General features: G+C 40.4%; 1 pseudogene; it reads right to left on the bottom strand.

The window, feature by feature from the left end:
• Nucleotides 1–18,206: 18,206 nt before the first annotated feature.
• LOC126268515 (U6 spliceosomal RNA) lies at nucleotides 18,207–18,306 on the bottom strand (annotated as a pseudogene).
• Nucleotides 18,307–22,218: the final 3,912 nt, after the last annotated feature.

The raw sequence follows: 22,218 nt of genomic DNA, 5'->3' as shown, positions 1-22,218 counted from the left end.
TTTCACCGTCCTTTTTTTTTTTACTATGCGTAATGGACTGTTACACTCAGATCACGTGGCCTCAATTACGCCTTCGTCTTCGTAGCTCACCGAGAACCCTTTCCCAGTATGACCATGGATGGCATAAGGAGGTACCTGAAAAGGTCTATACTTCTTTACTTCAAATTTATATTGATACCCCTTAATGCATCCGGTTTTAGGTAAGAAGACCTTTGCTTTATTTTTGAATACAAGCTCCAACCCTTGCCTGTCCATATTATATATTTTCCAGATTCTCGAGTCTCGAATCAATCTTACTGTTCATTTTATTAATCCGCTCACATTCTGACTTGAACTCTGCTCTATTCTCATTATTTTTTATATTCTCTTCCCTCTGAACTTCATGTTGGTCCGTGAATTGTGTTTTAAACAGCTCGCCAGGAATTGAGTTTCTATTTCCTTCTCATCAAATCTGATTTTTATTTTATTCTCTTTCCCTATCGTTAACTCCCCTCTTCCTAGATCAATGATAGATTTCTGTGCTGAGGGAAAATCTACACCGATTATTATATGAGCTGTTAGTTTAGGTATTATAAACATATTTGCAGTCATCTGGTGTCCTTGGCATTCAAAATCTAGACGTGCTTGTTGCGACATTTTCATAACCTTTCCAACTAACGCACCTCGTACCTTTGTTTTTTGTACTGTGAGCATCGGTGGATTATCTGAATTCTTGCATTTAGCGAACAGCCATCTGAAATAGGTGAGAGTTCACTTCCACTGTCTATTGTATCAGCACCCGTAATTCCTCCAATTTGGACTTTTACCACTGTATAGATTCCCTGTTTGGGTAACGTTTCCTTTTCTTCAAGTAATATCTCCCTTGTTGTTGTTGTTGTGGTCTTCAGTCCTGAGACTGGTTTTATGCAGCTCTCCATGCTACTCTATCCCGTGCAAGCTTCTTCATCTCCCAGTACCTACTGCAACCTACATCCTTTTGAATCTGCTTAGTGTATTCATCTCTTGGTCTCCCTCTACGATTTTTACCCTCCACGCTGCCCTCCAATACTAAATTGGCGATCCCTTCTTCTAATCAAGTTGTGCTACGAACTTCTCTTCTCCCCAATCATATTCAATACCTCGTCATTAGTTTTGTGATCTACCCATCTAATCTTCAGCATATATCTCCCTCTCCTAATATATCTCCCTCATATATGAGGATATTCTATAATATTTATGTTATTACTTCCGACATGGTTTAAGAGCACATTTTAACTAGTGCCCGTCGTCTGGCCTAGTCATTGTTCACTTTGTATTTCATTTTGGCCTACTCTACCATGCTTACGTGGTATAATTGCAATTGATTGTTCTCGATTCCTGTTGTTATTCATTCCACCCCATCCTTGGTCCGACCGTTGACGAGTTTCTCTATTGTAGCCCCGAGATGCGGATACCCTAGAATCCTTCTACATCACTTCCACATCGGCCGACGAGCGTTTGCTGGAAGGAAATTGGCAACTTGATGTAAGACAACCTTATGATGCCGCCGCCGGTGGGGCATGGGTCGTCCAAATACCGATTTTTCTTGGTCTAGTTTTCGAAATACTTCACCTGACAATGGAACCCTGAACTCTCCAACTCTCTGCTCATCATTGTTTCCTGTTTGATCCTGTCCTGTGTCTCTGTGGACCAGTATTTGCTTAAAAATGCGTTTTACGAAACTCTTCTTATGACGTGCACGTTTGTGCACTATTCCGCACGCATTCGGCAGATGTTCCCTCGATATGAGAACATTCGAAGTCCAGTTTGTACATCATAGGCCAGTGAGGAGGTAATGATAAATCAAATTGTTCAATAAAAGTTTTTCGGTGTAAAACATTACCCTCGTCTTTGTAATGCTGGAATTTCCGTACAGAGATAAAATGCTTAAATTCGAAAACTTCATTAGAATTCCTTCCCGCTAGGTCTACCACATTCTCACTTGGCGCTAAAATTTCCTGTCTACCGTTACCTCGGCCGTCCTCTCTTCTACTCCCTGTCACGTTTTCATCACTGGGACAATGTCTCACGGTGCACATTATCGGGTAACAATTATGCATATGACATATCTCATTGCCGTTCTCCTTATTCGCAATTTGCGACCCAGTCGTGCCCTGTGTAGACGTGAGGGTCGTGTCTCTATCGATATTTGGTTGCTCTGCAGATACGCTTTCAGTCTGTAGTTGACGAGCAACTCTTACATTCGAGCATATTCTAGTATCGTCCGGGCTTGCACATGGTCGTGCTGAGATTGAACTGGCTCTTTCGGTTTCTGTTATTTGCAAGTCGCCTACTATTTCTTTTCTGAGATGGGATTTTTGCCTTGGTTGCGACCTGTCTTCCTGAGATAATTGCTTAATTTCGCTTTCTATGTTTTGTTTAAATTGTGAGAGCTCCGCGGTCAATGCCTTCTTTGGCGCAATTTCTGACTTTTGCAGCTGCGTTATTTCTACTTGTTTCAAACGCCTCTGCAACTTCGTTAATGCACCTCTACCTATCATTGCATTTTCTGTCATCTCTGATGTTTCAAGAGCAAACCGATTTGTACCCCTCACTAGTAACCGTGCCTCATTCGCGGTTCTACTGACCTCATTTCTCAATTCCCTCGTTTCATGTTTTATCGAGTGAATCTCAACACTAATGTTTTGAATTTTACTTCCCGTTTCAGAGCGTACTTCATCATTCCCTTTTTTTATTTGGCTTGCCAATTCTGAGCTGACCTTTTGAATTTTACTTCTCATTTCGCTTCCCTATTCGGAGCTGACCTTTTGAGTTTTATTTCCCATTTCACTTCCCACTGCTTTTAGGTATGCAAGGATGTCCAACACACCTGTGTTATCTAAAACGTCCCTCCTATGGTGACTTTCTCTTCCTCTACTGTTAGGTGATCTTCTGCCCTACTTCCTTTCCATTTCTTGTTATTCAAAAAATTCATCACCTCGCGCCCTTGATATGCTGCCTCGTGACGATGTCACTGACGGCTATCTAACACGATTCTTAGTTGTCCCACGTTCACTTGGACTCACTACATTATCTTCCTGCAGGTTTACGATTGCCTCAGTCTGTCTCTGTTCCTCTTCTTCCCTAACGGATTCCCCACAACGGGCTTAACTGTGCATATCATCCTCAAAAGGTTCCCTTGGATTGGTATTCACCTCACCTTTGCCTTGTGCTGCTAACAAAGCTAACTCTTTCTCATTCCATAGGCTTTCTTGATTACCCCGTGTATCTACCATTTCTATAATGTTACAACTACTGTTGTGCTACTAAGTGCGCTTTCGCTCTATTTATCATGGAGTGATCCCTGATAACAGTTCTGTCTTAAGAGCACACACAATTTACACTACCCACAGTTATTATGTAACGGACACACGAGATAAAATATCTACAACAAAGAAGCTAGACTAATGGAAAAGTCGTGTACGAGCAGTGTCGTTACAATAGAAACAAAATGCAACGACAAAGGACATCAATAAATTACATCCAGCGGGCTTAAGTGCAAATAATCTGAAAATAAGTACAATAATGTACAAAAATGTTAGTTTTAATGTTATCGCGAGACTTTACCACTGCAAACTATACACACAAGCTGATGATCACTATCAATCATATCTAAACATTAAAAGATTTGAAAATTTCGGAGGTTTGAAACCACTTATGACTACCATCAGAAGACTCTAAGTAGCATCCTGGCAGGTTAAGCCAAATCCAAGATGCTACTCCTGGTGGGTGTAAAGTCTATGTACACAATACTGAAGTCGAAAATAAAGATTTGGCCCTGTCTGTCTAGCCCACTGAAGCAGATCTTAGGATGTCTTACTGGAGACCCGGCCGCTGTGGCAGAGCGGTTCTAGGCGCTTCAGTCTGGAACCGCGCTACTGCTTCCGTCGCAAGTTCGAATCCGGACTCCGGCATGGATGTGGGTGATGTCCAGAGGTTAGTTACGTTTAAGTAGTTCTAAGTTCTAGGAGACTGATGACCTCAGATGTTCAGTCCCATAGCGCTCAGAGCCATTTGATCCATTATTCGTAATGGTGAAATTATCTCCTCCTTCTTGCTCTTCAACATATAAATCACAACGTAAACATAAATGAATGATTGAGGGTACTAGTAACTAAAAAATGATAAATGCTGTTTCTGCTTATACAGTTATTATAGACCAAAACCCCTTTATATATCACACATGATTATATATCAATGTCCAATTGACATAAAGAGATACAAATGAATTTCCTAACTAATATTACTTATCAGCTTCCCAAATCTGCCCCTTTTTATGGCTACGCGATCTAATATAAATAACGCGAGATGACTGACATCATCTACGTACCAAACACTAGCAGACACTACTTTCAAAGATGATCTACAGTGGTGTGCAACCTTAGTGGAAATAAAAGTTACATGATCACAGCTGTTTAGCTTTATAGTCCTAATAAACCGAAACAGTTAGCAATATCACGGTATGTACTGCGTCCAGTGCGTCGGAGTGATGGTTCTCGTACACGTCTGCGACGAAGGAAGAACGCCGGTCACAAAATATAAAAACACTTCATTCAAACACTAGGCTGGCAGAAGACGGTCCTCTGACTTGTATAATCTAATACAGTCTTCTCCTCTATGTGTGATACAGACGAGAAAAGAAAACCCCCAGACACAAGGACGGAGTTCAGATAACGTCTCAACGTGAGTATAGACAGAAGAAGTGCTCTCAATCACTAAACTGCGTACGCAATGACGACTCCCTACCCGGAGGCGAAGTCCAGAATCATATAATTTCGCAACAATACGGTGCCTAACTGTTCACTAACTACCAAAAACTCCTGAGAGCAAAGACAGCAAGTCCATCTGTACCAACAGAAGCTGATACTGAGCGACGGTCAAACATGGGTGCTGAAATAGAAGACCTCTTGCTTCCCAGCAAGTCTCGGCTCCCCTCTCTCGTAACTGAAGAAGGCGAGCCGTATTCTCGAAACCACGGAATATTCCCCCTCTCTACAGATTCATCTGAACGCCGACCCAGCGACTGGTGGCTGTGGTCGAGCGGTTCTAGACGCATCTGTCCGGAACCACGCGGCTGCTACAGTCGCAGGTTCGAATCGTGCCTTGCCCATGGATGTTTGTGATGTCGTTAGATTAGTTAGGTTTAAGTCGTTCTAAGTCTAGGTTACTGATGACCTCAGATGTTAAATCTCATAGTGCTTAGAGTCATTTCAACCATTTGAACGCAGACCCACCATATTTTAGACTTCTGTCGTCCAGGACGGAAAGTCTGCGAAGAAATACCTGCACCCGTTAATTAGGAATTCATACAATGGTACGCTTCTCAGAGTAAAAATCCTCTGAAATAACACAGCCTGCGCGATTTCCGAGGTAACGCTTCCTCGTTCCTCTCTGTGGCGTTAAAGATTTTCAGACTTTCCGAAGTATTGTCTGGTTATCTTTCCAGCCCCGCTACAATATTGGCCGGTCGCTGCTGTATTGTGCTTCAACGCTCAGGTGCCCAGATCGCCCGTCTTGGGATACTTCCTGTGTGTAGTAGACCAATCTTCCATAACCCCGTTTTGATAATAAAGGCAATACATAACCTTTCATGTAGTAAGTGTTGACATCTATTTACAAGGTGTACGTCACAACGCCAGTCTTCTTGAAATATTCATATCAAATGATATCTAATTCCGGGTTTTAAATCACGGCAAAGTATGTAGGTGAGTTCTTGTAAGGAGCGAAATTATAGCCACCTTACAACCTGGATGGGCATGGCATTGACCTGAGCCTGAATGACAGATCAGATGCGTCATATCGTGCTGCTACAGTTCTACGCCAGAGTTCATTAGTCATAGTGAGTGTCGAGTGGTGTCGTGACAGGATGTCTTCAGCAAGTTAGGGACCTGAAAAACGTGTCTGCCAAGGCAACACATATACCAATATCGGTTGTAAGTAGGTTTATAGTATGTGTATCTCTGATCATGAAGTGTTTGTTCTTTGTTCGTTAAGCTCATTAATTTTTGTCAAGAAATTTAATGTTTGTAATGTGTGTATGAAAAAAGATAGATGATATTTAAAATAATGAAATTTTATAAAATATGTATCTCCATCAAGAAAATTTTGTATATTTGAAGGTGGTTCATGCTTAGGGAATTTGTATTGTGAAATATAAAAGCTGTAGGGAACCCGCTCCGCAACGGAAGTGGCTTGGCGTAAGGTAAAAGGTTGTTTTGGCGGTCGATCTGAACGGTTCCTTTGAGGGGACGGTAGGCAGTCAGTGGCTAGCCGTTGTACAGTAAACAGTGTGCCAAGGGAGGCATTTTGAAGGCGTTTTGTATGGATTTGTGACTCGGATGTGGATTTGGTTAATGCATGGTGCTCTTGGAAATAAGGAATGGCTCTAATACGACACAAATCCGTCGCTAAGAAGAAATTATAAAGAGCATTCAACACGAAGAGCCGTGAGTACAGTTAGCCGCCACATCGCTTGTCACCACTACTTCGCCACTGCTCCACCAACTTAAGTTACACATAAACCTTCGTTTGAACCCTAACGTTATCCTAATCATGAACCGATGCCGGATTCCATCCTAAGTGTACAGAAAATCTAGTATCCTGTTTCCATCAAAATAGTGATTTGTTTCTGTGTATTAAAGGTGCAAAAATTGAGTGCCAGATGATGAAAAGGCACGTATATTTAACGTATTTGAAATGTAATTTAATCTTGATTGCTATCATGAAAGTTTTTTTTAGGTTAATCGATCTCAATGTTGAGTAAATTGCTTTAAAGGATGAAAACATAATTTACTCCAAGTGGGGCTAAGCATTAACTTTGGTTGAATTGAACTTTTCTTCTGAAATAATCATAGAGTTGCCTATTGAGTCAGTATCAGTTTATGGGTCCTCACCATATTCTTTTCATATTAGAAAGATATTTGGAATGTAATCATTACTAAAGACATGGGAGTATAAAAAGTGTATATGTAGTATTATTTAATTTTATGTGTGGTATTTAAATGTCAGTTAAGTCATAAATCTTTTCATACCCAACTTTGTTTAAGTGTTTCCATCAGTAACATCTCAGTACTGAATCATGTAATGATAGTGATTGTAACTGTTATTATAAGAGTTGGACAGTATCTAGCTTTCTATGATTACTAGTTGGTGCATTAATGGTAACTACTGTTACCCACAACAAAGATTGCCCTGTTTTCGTATGTATCCAATGTGCTATTCAATAGAAATCTTAATGAAAGTTACTTCAAAAACACATATTCATTTTTCTTAAACATAATGTTTCAAATTAATATGCCTAATTAGCCTGGCTACCGTTTATTTTTTCATTTGTATGAACGTTTCTACTTTCATTAACCCCAAAGTAAAGCCTGTTCAGTTTTCTTTTAATTGCAGTATATACAAAGTTACTGTCCGATACCCTTTATCCATTAGACAAACACGCGTTCAAAACTCAGAATCCTCCCAAAAGGTAACACTGTAGTGTGTGACAGTGTTATAAACAGTCAAACATCCGCTGTATCGAGGCAGGTCAGGACAACAGGGGAAAAGTGCGATCTTGCGTTCTGTTGTCGAAAACTAACGTCACAGGGTCCTCGAGGATAGGGAATAGCCACTAGCGCTAATGTCTCAGAAATTAACGACTGCTGTCCGTATCAACAGCTATGCGAGCCACAGGTGATCTCTTTGCGTACTCTACACCATGACGCGAAGTATTCAGCTCGTATGATATTAACGAATGTAACCTGCCAACGTTCGTTCTTCTTAGTGTAGTCACACAAAGGTACTTTTATCGCAGAAGTGGAACTCGTGTTCAAAGCTGAACTGATAACACTTGAAACAAATCCTCTCGAAGTTTCTTCCGAAAGGAGCTAGTACTATTCACAGCACTTACCTACACCCTTCAAATATATTTCCACGATCGTTAATCGTCATGGTACTGATTAACTTGCCTGATTGAAACTACGAGCTCGTGTTATACACTTCTTTCAGTGGAAGCGACCACTATCAGACTGCTCTCGCAACCTCTGTCGTTAAGCCGTCCTCGAGTCTACGTTTTCGAAACCTAGCCACTCAGAGGGCTAGAAGAGGAACACGTCCTTATGTGATGAAGCGCTGGACAGCAAATGAGCGACGGGAAACGTATTGTTAGTCGTTTCAAGTGTTAATCTACGCACCCACTGCGTGTTCACGATGCAGCAGATGTCACCCAGTTGAGTTTATCCCACAACATTATAGTTTTCACGTACTACAAAACTTCGCAGAAATGACTGTCTCACAATGGAACAACACCATGTTTAAGGTTTCGCAGGTCTGAGCTCAGAGCCAGTTAACCATAAATGTTACACATTCGTGTCCCCACTGTTCGTATTTGGCACACCACCATGTTATCCCCTTTCTACTGCCGCGCCAAGAGAAGTTCTAAGGACGATCGCAGTATTGACAGTTTGTGCTGCTCCAAGCGTCGTTGCTCTGTCCGTGTGGATACTTGTCTTGCTGTAAAAATCCCATTTCGTTGCTCATTGTACGCGATGGAGCTTTACGGTACTGCACGGCAAGCGAACAATTTGGTTGTCTTCTCGGGCGCTCGTCACTTGTGGCAGTTGAGATCATGTATGGCGTTGAGTATGGCTGTCCTGAACCCATCGATACCATATTAACAGGTCAATCGTAGTATCTCTACCAAAACGAGCAGCAATGTCGGGGAACAACATGCTGCAAAAAAATGGTTCAAATGGCTCTGAGCACTATGGGACTTAACATCTGAGGTCATCAGTCCCCTAGAACTCAGAACTACTTAAACCTACCTAACCTAAGGACATCACACACATCCATGCCCGAGGCAGGATTCGAACCTGCGACCGTGGCAGTCGCGCGGTTCCAGACTGAAGCGCCTAGAACCGCTCGGCCACTCCGGCCGGCCAACATGCTGCAGCAGACAACTGTTTTGTGGCTCTTTAGCACAAGCGACACTTCAAACTAGTTTGTGATTTGTTTTATCCTGTCTTTATGGTGTTTCATATTCGATGGCCAGAAATGCACTTACTTGTTTCCTTCAAAAACTTTGGAGAAGTAATGTTTTCAGAAGTGATTACAACAATAACCATACAAATATAATTAAGAAAGGTCAAAGAACTTGACTAATACACTTCCGCAGCCTCCACTTTCCTTCTCAAAGAAACTTAAATAAACCTCCCTTACCTGACCATGAAATCCATGTTGATATACTCCTACCTTACTAGATCTACGAGATTCCTACCACCTCCTCTTCCCAGAGCTTCCTTCCCCACCAATCCTCTCCGCCCATTTCCTAAGTCTCGGTTTGGAAGCACATCCCCCTCCACCCTCACCCAAATCTTCCTCCAAACTTCCTCCTGCGCAAACCCCCCCTCCCCCCCCTTATGCACTATCTTTAAATGCCACCACGTCCATGACACGTTTATCCCTGGCAGTCTACATCCACTCATCTCTTCACACATTTATGTATCTATTGCAATCATTCAACACATCAGCCTTTCCATGTAACCTTCTGCAACTGTCTATCTGTTTTTATATATTCGTGAGTGACGCATGTTTCCATTCATCTGCGTCTGTATTTTAATTAATTTCTAAAACAACCTTTTATGCTGTAACTTGTGCAACTGACGCTCTGCCCTTTTATTGTACAAAACGTTTATTTCTGTCAGCACCACGTCCAGCTTTTATATTATATTATTGAAACTTTACACTCATATGGCTGAAGAACGGCTAATTGTATTTGCTGATAGCCCACCCACTGCCCATATGGAGGAGGGAGGATAAAATAAGAACCAAAAAAAGTAACTGGAGATATACGAGATAGACTATATGAAGTGATTGCTAATAAAACAACTGCTCAAACTGCGGAATGTTTACCAGTAATCACTGACCAAAAAAATAAAACATGTGGTTTCTAAGTGTATAGATTTTCCTAGTTTCGGAGCACAGAATTCAGATGTGAATCAGATTTTCTCTTGCCTGTCAAATTTGTGTGAGACCAAATATTAATGAAATCTTATTGGTTTTATTTCCAATAGGTGTCGAACATAAATAAAACCAAAATGTGATACACATAATCGGAAAATTATTTGAGCACCTGCACGAAACATCAAAATAGTCATCACATTATATGAAAAGTCAAATATAGCATCCAAACATTCATGGTAATTAGAAATGTATTACAAAATCTAATGTCAATTTATTTCGAGAAATGGAATGAGGATGCTTTTCTTTTGGAAAGTGTCTCATCGGTCTCACTGGACAAAAGCTAATGCCCGTCACTGAAGGGCTTCTTGTTAGCAATGTCCCACTTTAAGAACACCTTGGTGCAAGACTTCACCCCATTCATTGCTAACAGCGGGGAAAATCTAAGTGCGAAAGTAAAAACGATATTTTGTTATCATTCTACGTCTCAGTCTTTGTAGTTCTCTTACAGCTGGATCACTAATAATTCTCTTTCATTTGTTTCCCAAAAAGTCATGAAAAGTTAATTTGAAGGAATTCCAAGCACGTAGCTCCACATTCGTGCATTTAGCAACAAAGGTTTCATCTTCCATTAATTTTCTTCATTGTAATGCGATAAAAACTGTTACTTTTGATTTGGCCTCACCGATCTTGGGAAAAACTCTTTTCAAATGTGTGAAATCTTCATCTTGTTTATGAAGAGCCACTGCAAGATTCTTCATCGGGCCTAACATAATACGAAGCAGCGGTAACATGAATTTACTTGTAATAATTAAAAGTTTGTTCTTAACATTTTCCTTTCCAGCAATATACATTTTTCTCATATACCACTCCTTCACATTACAGTGGTTTCTCATGTCTTGGATGTTCCACAGACACAGAAATCAACACTAGAAAAATTTTGAAAAATATGTGTAACTGCATTGCGTCTGGCATTGCAAACAGCACAACAAAACTAACTATTACAGATAAAGCAAAATCCAATGTTACAACAACTGTACCGCACAAAAAACCAAAATTTACTTTAATTGCTTAACGAAGACATCCTGGGACGTAAGATCATCTTAATATAAAGCAGTTTCATACGGACTAATATTACTAACTCAAAAGATTCTGGCAAATGATACTTAACCTGCCTCTTTTTAAAACTGACACTGTAGAAGGCATTATGTCACTCGTAATGATACTTTTTATAATACGAACAAACAAAGAAATAAACTAGCAAAACTGATTGAAAATTACGGTACATTGATAATTTTTACTTATGGACCGTCTGACAGCAACTGAATAAAACACAATTTTAGTGCCATGCGCTTTTTGCCTTTATTTTCTGCAAGGCATCAACAGTGGCCTGGTATATGTACATATGTTTGCTATTTAATTGACATTTTTGTCATTGTGTTATAAACAACCTATAGGCACAGTGATAAAAATGTAAAATAAATAGCAAACATATGTACATATTCCAGGCCACTGATGATGCATTGCAGAAAATAAAGGCGAAACGCGTATGGCACTAAAATTGAGCTTTATTCAGTTGCTGTCAGAAAGTCCATAAGTAAAAATTATCAATATACCGTAATATTACACGCAACTAAGGAAGACAGGACTACAAAAATTGCTGATTAAAAATGTCAAACAAAGTACATAATTATAAATATTACGAAAACCGTATGTTGCCCCACGTTTCTCAGGATACATTGTGGTTTTACAACGAAAAATGCATGGGGATTGATACATCAAACAGCAGATGCAAAATGGTTGCTCAACAGTGTAACAGGTAGTATTCAAGTCTTTTATGTACCACACACAACGTGTTTCGAGAGACAGTGCTACAATCTTCAGAGTGTGAAACTCAGCTCATGAGGTTAAAAATCTAAAAACTCTACCGACACGTTTCCAGTCTTGATAAAATAAACTACAATAAAAACGCATTGGACTGTAGGTCCTTGTCTTGCATTAAAATCGTCTTCTTCTGCCCATAGTCCCACCATCTCACACCGCACCCACACACCAGGCCGCGTCCTCTCCATCAACTGTAGGCTCTAGTTTAGCAAGCTGAAGCTCCTAAAGGTGTCTGGGAATTGTGATCTGAGATGTCCAAGAGGGTACTGTGTGACAACAGCTCCTGGGTCATCATATTGTTATGCTTTGGTCATCTGCTTCTCCTAGTCTCAAAGCTGCTACTTGCATGATGCCTTGTATGATCCTCAGAATCACACTATTTCGTCAGTGTTATAATTGTACATCTGATTTAAAATAGTAGGAAAAATCCGTTGAGAAATCTCGTTCCGTTCTTTTCACTTTCATCTTAAGAGTATTGTCGAACTTCTTTTCACGAAGGGTAATCTCTAGTTCTTCTAGCACATTGGGGTTTTTCCTTTCTTTTCCACGTATCGGATTTCTAAGTCTTCTTCTAGTCATCTACGGAGATGTTTTGTTTCGAATATATGGTTCGCAACAGCTGAATCGTCGTAGTTATGATGTTATTCCCGTCTGTCCAGTATAGACACTAAGACAATTAAAACTACGCACCACGAAGAAATTATCTGAATGGAAAGGAAATCGGTAGATGTGATGTACATGAACAGTCAAGCAAGCGATTACAATTTCAGAAAAGTTGGATAATTTTCTGGAAAGAGATTCACAAAGCGAGCTAGTCAGTTGGTCCACCTGTGGCCTTCATACAAGACGTTATACGGCATGGTATTGATTGTTAGACTTGTTGGATCTCCTCCTGAGGGATATCGTGCTAAGTTCCATCCAATTGACGCGTTAGGTAATCAAAATATCGAGCTGGTTGGGGGGACCTGTCCCTAATGCTTCAAACATTATCAATTGCTGAGAGATGAGACGACCTTTCTGGCCAAGGCAGGGTTTGTCAAGCATGAAGACAAGTAGTAGAAACTCTCGCTGTGCGCGGGCAGCCATTATCTTGCTGAAACATGAGCCCAGGGCGACAAAACTGAGCATAGAATGTCATCGACGTACCGCTTTACTTTAAGGTGCCTGCCACGAAATTAAGTAGCACCCCAGGCCGTCACTCCTGGTTGTCATTCGCTGGTATCACGGCTCACTTCGAAGCGGGACTCATCACTGAAGACAGTTCTACTCCAGCCAATAACATTCCAGGCCGAATATGCCCGACACCTCTGCAAACCCGCTTGTTGGTGTACAGAGGTCAGTGGTAGTCAGTCCAAAAGGCTCTGTGAGCTCGGCCCCATCACTGTGAGCCGCATATTAACGTACTTTTGCTCACTGAAGCGCCAGTCGCACGTCGGCTCCATAATAGTGATGAATCCGTGGCTCTGGGTGCTTCTCTGTCGATTACTCGGTCCTCACTTTTTGTCGTCTCTCTAGGTCGACCGCTTACTTCTTCACGCTGTGTTCGGCCACGGTTCGCCGACTACTCCAACTGACTTCTTTGAGCACAACTACACGCCCTCTGCCAAATGCTTCGCGCGCCCATCTGTGAGGCATATTTACCGTACAACTGAGAATTCGAAAAGACTTTATGCGCTGGTATCGCCACTTCCCCTGTTTACTATCCGTGCCAACTGCACTGTGAAATGCGCTGCGCCGTCACATATTCATCCGTCGGCCGCCTAAGTTTCCGATTTTGTATTTCACGTCGATGCCTGTATTTATATCAATTGGCGAGGAATTTGCGTCAATCCTTTCTCGCGGAACGTCCTTTTTCTTCCTTAGAGTTTGCTTTGCATCACAGGACGCGCAGTGTGTTTTATAGACTCCCAGTCAAATAGACAGGTTCATAAGATTCGTGTGTGAGGAGCCATAGTGGCTCACAATTTTATTCACTTTATTAATGCTGACTGTTGCTGTTTTCAGCATCTGCAACCACTTTCAAATGACCTAGGTCGAAACTTCAATCGTGAATGCTGTTATAAACAGTACAGTCAAAGAGGAACATGATGCCATTTTAAAAATTTTTGCAGTATTGTGATCCCACAACAAATATAGTTGTGTAGAATACTGTCACATTTAATTATGTTTCACACAACTTCATCTATTATTTATTTTTTCATGCTAAAATGTTTCATATCACTAGATTTCATACCACTTCTTCAATTTCTATTCCCATTTTATGCATTGATTTTTTCCTGCATGTTGTACCTTATTTTAAATTTTATTATTAGATACACACTTCAGTTGTGTGAAATCATTTTAAGACTATTGAGTCTGTGATGGTGGATATTTACATCACCATATGACTAACGCCACCTGATGGTTAAATCCAGTGTTAACATGAGTATACGACGCCCTCGAGCCATCGTTCACACTTGTTCACGTGTCTGCGTGTACAAATTATTTGATGTCGCCACTTGTATCAGAATACTCCTAATGGTATGTTATGGCTCTTGGCCACGTTGACCTCTTTATTTATTCTTTGATTTCTTTCTGTAGACTTGGCCTTCAGCCAACTGAATCAATTATTTCTATGGCAGAGTATTTCATTTTGTAACAGACCTGATGACAGCATTAAGATGAAACCGTTGATTGTAAATTGTGCAGTAACGTGTCTTTAAGAAGGACATTTAATAATAAAGTATCAGCTATGAAATTAAGCACTGATGATTATCAAAAATGTGTATTAATTAATGTTGACAGATTATTCAGCACACTATTCGATTCAAGTTACTTACAGTTGATGTCATGATAACCGAGTCATATTCGGTGATAAAGTGACCATAGTAGCGTGGTGTTATTTTCGGTAAGCCTTGGCTAGTCATCAGCTATGTGTGCAACAGGAGGTGATTAAAAACTGATTTAACAACAAAAAGACTGGTTGTAAATGTAATGTACTGAAATTGTAGCCTATATGTTCTATACGTAGAAAAGATGTAAACTGAAATTGTAACCACCATGTTATAGGTACAGGAAAGATGTAATGGTAAACGTAACTGAAATTGTAACTATATGTCATAGATGCATTATGATGAAAAAGTAGCAGACTGGCTACAGACGTATTATAAAAACGCAATTGAAACACACTGGTAATATTCGCGAAATAGATGGAATTGATCTGTTACTAAAAAATAACCAAAAATTTCCATAATATATTAATCTATGTATCCTCGTATTTTTATTGCCATCCATACCTCTCATGACTATTTGAACTTGCATGGCAGACAGACAAACGTAGCATTTGCCTATTCCAACTAGCTGTCATCGCGAGAGAGTGAGAAAATCATGTAACCCCCCTCCCACTTGTCGTAGGAAGCAGCTGATTGGCTGTTTCATTTTTATGGCGGTATAACACTGAGTTCTGAGTGGAAAATCTAAATATGTGTAGCACAGTTGGTTTATATGCTCTCTGTTCCTCTTATTTTCGAAAAAGTGTACGTGAGTTGTTAAATAGTTGAAAAATGAACTAAACAAAAATGATAAGAGAATAAATTACTGAGTTGTAAATTTCACATCTGGATAAGAATGGTGTCAACTCCTATTCTCCATACTTGCGTGTACTTATCGGACTAGCTATTTCACTTTCATGGCAGCACAATACTGAGCAGTGAGTGCGACATCTAAATACACCACTGGCCATTAAAATTGCTACACCACGAAGACGACGTGCTACAGACGTGAAATTTAACCGACAGGAAGATGATGCTGTGATATGCAAATGATTATCTTTTCAGAGCATTCACACAAGGTTGGCGCCGGTGGCGACACCTACAACTTGCTGACATAAGAAAAGTTTCCAACCGATTTATCAGACACAAACAACAGTTGACAGGCGTTACCTGGTGAAACGTTGTTGTGATACCTTGTGTAAGGAGGAGAAATGCGTACCACCACGTTATCGACTTTGATAAAGGTCGTATTGTAGCCCATCGTGATTGCGGTGTATCGTATCGCGACATTGCTGCTCGCGTTGGTCGAGATCCAATGACTGTTAGCTGAATATGGTATCGGTGGGTTCAGGAGGGTAATACGGAAGGCCGTGCTGGATCCCAACGGCCTCGTATCACTAGCAGTCGAGATGACAGGCATCTTATCGGCATGGAAGTAACGAATCGTGCAGCCACGCCTAGATCCCTAAGTCAACAGATGGGGACGTTTGCAAGACAAAAACTATCTGCAGGCACAGTTTGACGACGTTTGCAGCAGCATAGACTACCAGCTCGGAGACCATGGCGGCGGTTACCCTTGACGCTGCATCACAGACAGGAGCACCTGCGATGATGTACTCAACGACGAACGTGGGTGCATGAATGGCAAAACAACTTTTCCGATGAATGCAGGTTCTGTTTACAGCATCATGATGATCGCATCCGTGTTTGGCGACATCGCGGTGAACACAAATTGGAAGCGTGTATTCGTCATCGCCATACTGGCATATAACCCGGCGTGATGGTATGGGGTGCGATTGGTTACACGTCTCGGTCACCTCTTGTTATCATTGACGGCACTTTGAACAGTGGACGTTACATTTCAGATGTGTTACGACCCGTGGCTCTACCCTTCATTCGATCTCTGTGAAACCCTACATTTCAGCAGGATAATGCACGACCGCGTGTTGCAGGTCCTGTACGGGCCTTTCTGGATACGGTATAGAAAATGTTCGACTGCTGCCCTGGCCAGCACATTCTCCAGATCTCTCATCAATTGAAAACGTCTGGTCAATGGTGGCCGAGCAACTGGCTCGTCTCAATACACCAGTCACTAGTCTTGATGAACTGTTGTATCGTGTTGTAGCTGCATGGGCAGCTGTACCTGTACACGCCATCCAAGCTCTGTTTGACTCAATGCTGAGGCGTGTCAAGGCCGTTATTACGGCCAGAGGTGGTTGTTCTGATTTCTCAGGATCTATGCACACAAATTGCGTGAAAATGTAATCACATATCAGTTCTAGTGTAATATATTTGTCCAATGAATATCCGTTTATCATCTGCATTTCTTCTTCGTGTAGTAATTTTAATGGCCAGTAGTGTATGTGTAAAAATTTGCCCAGAAATTCCTTAAAATGTCTATTTACATGAAACGGAAACGGCTTAAGGAGAGGTTGAAAAATATAATTTGATGAGCAGGTAAGGCGGTAAGATATTGAACAATGATTGGGGGAGCTTAATATGTGCAACACAATTGGTTTAGAAGCTCTCTAATTAGGCCATTTCCAAAATGAGTTGCGTCTTGGGAGGGGTGAGGGTTTAACTTCGTAATGCGGTAGAAGGGGGGGAGGGGTGGGGGAAGGGTGGGGTGTGGATTGGACGTGAAGGGAGAAAGAAGATCAAGCTCAGAAGTGAACTTTGGTGCGAAATGCCCACAGCATTCTTGCTTGTAAACTGAAGCACAACTTTACAATTTTAACATTAAAAAATAATGACTGTCGATAAAAAATCCCTTAGCTGATGGAGAATCAACACGGGAAATGATAATTTATTTCCTTAACCAGCAGTATTTCTGTAACACGTTTCATAAGGAATATATTATTCGAAATAGTCTACGTAACCCGCCGGCATCTTATCTGCAGTCAGTCGGCAGGCTGTATCCCATGCTCAACACACTGAAAAGTACCCTGTTTCAATGATAGCTTATAATTTTCTACAATTCCTTTCCATTTTCTAAACTGTCATTTTTGATGCTAGTGTGTTCTCTGAGCATCAGCTGTCTGTCCTTGTAACTGCGCATGGCACTTCTATGCCACGGGTCGATCTCCATAGTCATTTAAAACTGTGTGCGTGTGTGTGTTTTGAACCTCAACTGCAATTTTATGCTTCTTCCAAAAATAATATGCTTCTTAGATGCAGATGACACTCAGTTAATTGTGTATTCGCCTTATCAAGTTTTAAAGGAAGTATTGTGGAATCACAGCCTGTAAGAATCTGGGTTATTGAAGTTTATTAGAGTTATGATTCTCATAGAATATTTAGTGTCATAGCGCTATGACTCTGTAAATATTTTCTGGTCTACAATAATACTAGTAAAGAAGAATTAGCTGACAATGACCTAACTTATGGAGAACCCAAAGAGAGCAGCAGGATTCATTTAGATTTACTGTTGAAACAAAAGTAAATTCCGTACCTGCATCTCAGTAGTTAGTAAGGTTACTACATTTTATCAGCCGTTAGTTACTATTCGTAAGAATTAAAATAGATAATCGATGTCTTTATCGTGTCAAGAAATATCTAAAGTGAAACAGATGCTTTACTTTACAGACGGGATTCGAGAAAACGACACTATCCAAACCATATTTTTTCTTCATTTTGACGTCCTTTCGCAGGGGCAATGCTAACGTTCACTGTGTTGATCCAGTTTGAATATATATACTGTTGATGCGAGTACGCACTGCGAATTTTCCCTCTCTCGTTATTCGTCCTTAGCAACTAAGGCTCTGACTGAAATGGCGTGAAGCAGTGGTCCCGAAAAAGTCTCTCCTCTGCCAGCGCTAGAGAAAATCGTGACATTGTCGACGAAGAATACATGTACCTGTAACCAATGTAGTGTTTCGAATCTAGCTGAAAATCAGGCGGTTACTATTTACGTGTAAGGAAGAAAAATACTTATTTCTTTGAAATCTAAATCGCATGGTGAAGTACACCATCCCAAATGAAGCAAAACATAATTACAGAGTAAGCAGATGGGAGATTTCTGTTCTTTGGTAGTAATATGAGTTGATGTGGTTTCTTTTTAAACCATCTCGTAAGTCTCTCTTGTGACACAACTCTCCCATGAACTTGCAAAGACTGAAGAGCATTGGAAGCTCAAAAAAGACTCAAGAACAAATAAATTAAAAATGTGGAAGTTTGATGAGTTTCGACGAGTAATGACGACGTTGTCAGAGTCTTAATGACGTGCTGGATGGATTTAATGTTAAAATTTAAATCTGAGTGGAAGAATGAGAATTTTAACCACAGCTCTCCAAAATGAGAGTGCAGTATCTCAATCACTATCGCAGACAGATTCTGCTAAGCGGAATAGAAGATACAGAAATTAGGCGGATTCTGCAAGCAGAACCACTTACAGAGTTTACAAGAGATGTGAAATTGGTTAAATCATGTGCAGTATGTTGCAGGCAGATAAGAGTGTTTAACAAGTTTGTCTGTGTGGCCTCCCTCAGCAGCAAGCACAGAAATACTTGACACACAGGTAAAACCACCTTCTCTTGGTGCAACATAATTTATTTTTCCCAGACTCGTTTCACTTTTTTCTTGCTGTAAATTTTCTTCAGTGGGATCTATAACGATACGGTTTTGTTATTTTCAGATTATCTAACAATTCACGTCGCGATTTTTTATGTAAATAAGTAATTCCTTACAGTCCACACTGCCAATTTATGTCCGACACATAATTGTGCATATGTGTCGAAAATAAAGTGGTAGGTAGTGCGACCTCCAGACCAGATGAGAGGAAACGCAGATCACAGCAAACTGTAAGTAATTACTTATTTACATAGAAAATCGCGACGTGAATTGTTTGATAATCTAAAAATAACAAAACTGTACCGTTATAGATCCCACTGAAGATGATTTAGAGTAAGAAAAAGGCGAAACGCGACTGGGAAAGGTAAATTAAGTTGCAGCAAGAAAAGGCGGTTTTATTTACAAAACAAGTAGGTATAAGAGTGTTTAAGTGCGAGGACCGTAATATCCTTCATTTTCTGTGATATTAAACTGCTGAATTCCTATAGTTGCATGTGATACCGCTTGTTCACTGTCGTGGAGAGTTGAAAAACGGCGGAAAATGTACTGACGGCAAACACATAATAACGGTGAGAGGTATACATGGACTTCGCAAAAAAACTCGGACAATGCCGAAAAAGGCAACTGTGTATGATCTGATTGAGTATAATGAATATATGGATTCCAAAATTTCACTGTATCGAATAAGCATTGTGAATTCAATTTTTCAGCAAGATCGGATCAGCTGATACTGTTCAGTCGAAACAATGGCTTATTGCCTACCTGTTCCTCAGACCGACTCACAGTGACCGAGAACAGCCCACTCGAAAGTTCAAATTAACAGCTTCATAAATATTTTATACAAGAATTCCTTAAACTGCAGATTTACACACAAAACCCAGACTCTGAATCAACGTACCCAGTAGATTCGACATAAGACCAACAAATTCGACGCTTGTGAGTGTGAGAGAGTCTGATTAAATTCGTATATATAGTGAATGTACCGTTGCATTTCAGCTGTTACTGGCTCAGGTCACAACTATCAACCACAGTATTGCGCATTTACCGTATATAAGCTGAAGTTCCTGTTTAATCCAGGGATGTTTTCCCAGTTTCATGCCTACCGGTGGTGCTTACTGACTAAATTCAGGTGTATGGTACTATGTATCTTATATATTACGTTGTCACAGTGTAACAGACCGTATTAAAGTCCACATAATAGAAAGCAAGCGTACGCCCGACAAGACGGTTCATGTCAAACTTAGGTAGTGGCAACACTTGGTTACAATTTAACCTCAAACAGTCCCATTTCTGTTGCTGACGTTGCACTAGTTCTGACGTTTTAATTTCTGACAGTATTGCAGTCTCAGATTAATGTAAGTGTGATATTGTAGCTCATACAAAATGTAAAATTATAAAGAAAATATCAAGTCTTAAAATTGTACACTACAGTATATTATACGATTTCAATATTCGAATAATCATTGTCTCTGCAGTCAAATTAGCATTCTTTGTCTACTCAGAATAAAATCAATATTTCAGGTATCATATTGCATTTCTCTGTTTTTTATTGATAAAGAATAGTATTACGTACTATGCCCGTGTCTTGGAGTCACTACGGAGCCCGTGCAAAATTCTGTATTGTCCGCTACAACTTGCACTATTCCACATGCAAAATTTAAAATCTGTTTAAACTGTGACATGAGAAATAACATTTTTTTCTACATGTGGCTGAGAAAATGCCGCAACAGACCTTAGGGCCCAATTCTCAACCGTCAAAAACCCGCCTTTTCGTAATTATGATCACCCCTACGTTTAGCTGCTCGTCAAATTTGCCTTCGCTGTTTTTCTTAGTAGTATAATTTCCTGTCTGTCAGTCAAGAATAGTTACGTCACAGAAAGAGACGGAATACCTGTTTTCAGTAACAATGACGTTCAATTGAACGTCCGTCAACATTAATTTAGGCTACCTGTGGTTTACAGGGATGCTTCTTTGAATAAACTAATACCGATTCCTTCCTCCATAGTACTATAAATTAGCTAGTGAGAACTGTAATAAGCTCCAAGTGTAGGGACAGTTATTTGGTTTGTAACATTAAAATGTTTGTTGTTCAACCTTCCTATTAGTAGCATTAAGTATTTTGATGTAGAATCGTGAGACAAAAAAGGAAAGTATACTCGTAGATAAAAAGTATTTATTAATGATTAATGAAATCTTCGTATGAAGATGACGACTACGGAAATTGCTGAAACGGTACTGTACATCTGATGCTATTTCCGGAGACAACCTTAATTTAAAGTCAGCACATCTCCATGGGGAGGGGAAACAACCAAGCCTCAAGTGCCCCTAACATTGACCTCCTTGATGATGAGGAGAAGGAAATTCGTTGAAACGTTGCTTCAAGTCGAGCCTGTCACTTGGCTGCTATCACGAACAAGATTTCACGAGTCAGATTATCTGAGAAAGCCTACACTCCCATTTAGTAATGACGTTTGCCGAAGAAGAACGTTTACTTCAAAGCGGCACCAGATTCTCTAACAGAAAATTGACTGACAACTATTGTTGTTGACTGTTCATAAACTTTCTCCTTGAAATTGGTTAGTTGGTTATGAAACAGTTACTGAAACCATTTAATAAATCTGGAATGTACTGTTTAACTTAATATTTTTTGACATTCCTTTAATTACGCAATCAAAACAAAAGATTATATCGGAACCATACACAGAGCACCGAAGTGAACTAGTGGCAAATTACCGAAGCAGTGGAGGGGCACAGCTTAACGTTCGGCCGACAACGAGATTATTCGAGAGTAAATAACTGGGGAAGAAATAAATAGTTATTTGCTTTTATGATCCACTTTTGGAAAGAAAATAAAGCGTGGTTTACTCTTCATACAAATCATACAGTGTATTACCTTATACGAAGACGTGCTTTCTGTTTACGAGTAAGAACATTGCGAGAACGAAACCGCGACGGATCGGCAAGCCGAGGAAATGAACCGAGACGCCGAGATGCGGAGAAACCGCCCATGACGCGAGTATAAATACGTGTGGGAGCGCTGGACGAGGCAGCACA

The sequence above is a fragment of the Schistocerca gregaria genome, chromosome 4, assembly GCF_023897955.1.
Source record: "Schistocerca gregaria isolate iqSchGreg1 chromosome 4, iqSchGreg1.2, whole genome shotgun sequence".
Taxonomy (NCBI): domain Eukaryota; kingdom Metazoa; phylum Arthropoda; class Insecta; order Orthoptera; family Acrididae; genus Schistocerca; species Schistocerca gregaria.
The sequence above is the reverse complement of the archived record's forward strand: the minus strand, read 5'-3'. Positions and strand labels throughout refer to the sequence as shown.